This window comes from Arachis ipaensis, chromosome B05 (genome assembly GCF_000816755.2).
Source record: "Arachis ipaensis cultivar K30076 chromosome B05, Araip1.1, whole genome shotgun sequence".
NCBI lineage: Eukaryota > Viridiplantae > Streptophyta > Magnoliopsida > Fabales > Fabaceae > Arachis > Arachis ipaensis.
Window position 1 is genome coordinate 51,073,874 of NC_029789.2, and position 4,306 is coordinate 51,078,179.

Sequence of the window (4,306 nt, forward strand, 5' to 3'; positions counted from 1 at the left end):
AATCCCCCAAAATAAGCACAAAATAAACCACTAAATCGGGGTTTATCAAATCTCCCCACACTTAAACTAAGCATGTCCTCATGCTAAAATTAAGAACGAAGCAAAGTGTATCACATTTATTCAATGCAAACTACTAACTAAATGTAATCTATCTATATGAAAGTTATCTACATGAATGCAATGGCTCAGTCAAAACAAGTCAATTTCCAAGAGTACACATATAAGCACAAGGGCTAGGGTATTAGCAATCAAGCAAACCACAATTGGATTGAATCATCGAAAGAGTTTACAAACATGCAAGAGCAGATTATTAAGGGTGGAAACATGTAATTGAGCGATCGAACCCTCACCGAATATGTATCCGCTCTAGGCACTCAAGTGTATAGGGTTGATTTACTCAATTCTCCCCTAATCATGCTTTCCAAGATTTGTTTTTCATCTAACAATTAACAATCAAATCATGCATGCATACAAATATCATGAGGGCTTTCCCATAGGTTGTAATAGGGCTAGGGTCAAGGTAGGATGCATATGGTCAAGTGAGCTAGAAATTCAAATCTTTGATTAACTTAAACTTCCCACCTAACCTATGATAACCTATACAATTCTAAACAAACCTAACTATCCATTGTTCACTTTTTCACACACTCCTGCATTCTCTTTTTGATCATCACACATGTGCATTGGCTCTTATTGAACTTCAAGTTGGGGTATTTTGTCCCCTCTTTATTGCAATTCTTTTCTCTCTTCTTCTTTTTTTTTAAAGTATATATAGAAGTACCAATGCATATGGTTTGACATTTGATTAATACATGAGTATGTACCCAATTCCCAAGATTTTTCAACAAAAATATAATTACACTTTTATCTCTACCCAATGTTCCCAACTCTCCCAAAATCAAATAATGAACACTCTCACTAGCCTAAGCTAATCAAAGATCCAAACAAGGGATATTTATTGTTTTTCACTTAGGTTTGTAATGTGCTACAATTAAGAATAAGTGGGTTAAGCACAGACTCAAAATTGGCTAACAATGGAAGATAAAAGGTCGGCTATTTGGGTAAGTGAGCTATTTGAACAATGGCCTCAATCATATAAATACATGTGTGCACAAAGTAATGGACATATAGAATCAAACAAATCAAAGATCACAATCATAGAGAGAGAATAATGCACACAAGAATGAAAATAAGTGGTTATATATGACGTAACCACACAATTAGGCTAAAACCTCACATGCTTGTGTTCTTAGCTCAAAACATGATCCACAAAGTATATATTTCAAGCAAGTTCTACAAAAAAAATTTTCAACCAATTGGGGTGGTGCCCTAAAAATGAGTTTCTTGGAAATTTCCATCATATTGATTGAGCTTATTCTAATGCAAAATTGTGATTTAGAAAAAAAAAATTTTAAAATTCTTCTAGTTTACCCCTTTTTCAATCAAAACTTATTTCTTCTATAACAAGGGTCAACTAGATTTTCAGCAATCTATTAATTTTCTAATCACAACCAACAACTAAGATGCAATATATATATATATATACTAAAAAAAATATGCAACAACCAAAATAAGAGTGTCTACAAAAGCATAACTATGTACAGTAATCCTAAAATGATCTAAAACATAAAGTGCGGAATAAAACAAGATAGAGTAGCAGCGAATAGAAATAAAAGTCTGAAAGTTCACCACATAAGTGCAAACATTGGTCACGAACGGTGACCTCCCCACACTTTAGAATTGAGCATCGTCCTCGATGCTACTACTGAAGCTCGGGATGGGGGTCAACAATCGCACCAGGCTGTGGCTCATGCTCAGGCTCGGGTGGTGGAACTGGAGGTGGCACTGGCTGTGGCTCCGGAATGTCATGCTGGACCTCAGGAGTGGTGTGCGTCTCTGGTGGTGCCTCCTGCTGTATCGGCTTCTCACCATGCTATGCCTAATCAACCTGGGGAAATACACCTCCTTCCCCTACATGACACACCCAATCAGAACTAGCATATCCATCGGAATCTCTGAGAAGTGAGTAGTAGGGAAGACATAGTGGGCAAATATCTGCTGCCAGGTCCTAGCTTCCCTAGTCAGATATGCAAATAGCATTCCCTTGGGCTTCTTGTTGCTCGAATCCATCACCCAGGAAGCATCTGGTGTAGCAATCACGCGCTTAAGCGCCTCATAATCAAAAGTCATGGAGAGGAAAGCTACCTCTGCCTGCTGGTAGGCACAAGTCTCAGGAGTACCAACTCCGCAAAGCAGTGCATCCCTTATGGCATCCTCAGTGATCATAATCTCTCGACCCCTCAAGTGTACTGAATCCAAGCCTGGTCGGAAGAAGTTACAGTAAAATTCTCTGACCCACGAGATGTTAATCCGTCCCAAGTCTCTATCGACGAAATCCAATCCCAACTCAGAAATACGGGCGTTTATGGCACGCCTCACATCATTGGGAAGATTCAGCTCCTTCTCAATGTTCAGCTTTGTCTTTGCATAACAAGAAAGGCGTAGCTCGCAGTAGAGGTTTGGGAATTTAGTCAAATCAGTGGATGGAAGTAACTGATTTTCTTTTTTCTCATCATTCATCGGATTCTTAGCATAGTTAGCATATGGTGAGGGTGTAGAGGTCTTAGAGCGCTTCCTCTTTTTGGAAGTGGTGGCTATAGCCTTTCCTATATCTGACATCCTGAAAAACAGAAATAATATAGTATAAACCTATAGCCAAGTAGATACAAAGCACTCAAAGCGAAGCATAATCATGAAGTGAATAGAGAGAGAAGATTCCTTGGAATGCAAGCAACAGAATGCAGAATTCAAACCAAACTTCAAACCAAGAATTCAAACCATATTTTGCACATTATTCGTTAATTGAATTCAGAAAGCACGATATCCAAAAGAATGACAAAAGAGTTAGGTTGAAAACCGAAAGAAGTCAGGTGGTGAAACAAGTTAGAGTTAGAATTCAGTTTGAAAGTTAGTGATATGGTGATTACCATCTCAATTCAAAAGTAAGGCACAAAACAAGGCAGTTAATAAGTTCACAATCATGAATTGCAAAAAGTCATTGATGATGAAATATGATATTGCTAGAAAGCAACTAATAAGAAACAAACCATCAATCAATGTGAAGATCACTAAAATCACATGAATTTATGTTGGTAAAATCAATTCATCAAGGAATAAACCAATCAAAAGGCACTCAACACTAAATTCAATGATGCATCGATGTCACAAGTCGAGAGAAACGTGGAAAACCTTGTGGTCTATGTGGCTTAATGCAAATTATGCATGAATAACACAAATTAAACCAGCCTCATAGATTAAAAATCTTCAACTTGTGTGTTGATGTAAAAGAGGCATGAACCCTTAGAAGAATCACAAGCAATGGCCAATCGAAAAGCTTACTCAACCATGCAATGCAAAGAAGCAAATCAGCATGAATAACGAGCAAGAACATGAAAAGCATGACCAAGGAGCTTGTTCTTGAGGAGTTTTCAAAAATCATTTAAACAACAGCGCTCTAGTTGAGCAGAATTCATCAACTAGGGGCTGTTACATTCATCAAACAAGATTAACACAAAAACTGTGGTTAATGAAAATCCGGCAGCAATTCAGCAGCACATTGGCTAATTCCCAAAATTAAATAGTCGCAACAAATTCCGCATAGATTCATTAAGGAATCAGAAACACAGAAATCAGGTTTGAATCCATATGAGTGGGCGAACAAGCCAATAATGCAGCACAAATAGCAGCAAGCAGAGAAATAGAAAACAATTCAAATTAAATCAGCCAAGAAGCAGTTATGAACAGGTAAGCAGCAATATCCATGAGTAAAGCAACTGTTAACAACAGCAAGCCAAACTCAGTTAATGCCTAAATGGAAACAGCAATGTAACAGAGCAGTTTACACAGCAACAGAAATTCAGACAATGCCTAAATCCACTACTCAACCCAGATTCGCTAACAACCTAATTCAACTAAACTAACTAATCTAACCTAATTAAACTGATCCTAACTATGCTACTGTAATTACAGTAAACAGCAAAAGAAGAAGCAAAATAGGGGAGGGTGAGAACCTGGGTGCAGAGGCTGACAAAACAAGAGGGAGGAGAAAGTGAAGTGGAGCGGTGAGAGGAAGAACTGGCCAGAGCAGCGCGGCTGTCGGGTTGCACTGCTGAGCTTGCGCCGGCGACAATGGTGGTCGCGGCGGTGCTGGGCGGAACAGAGGGCAGAGATAGAGAGGAGGGGTGAGTGGAAGAGAAAGAAAAAGTGAGAGAAGGAAGAGAAGAGAGCGAGGTGATGTGGCGGCGAT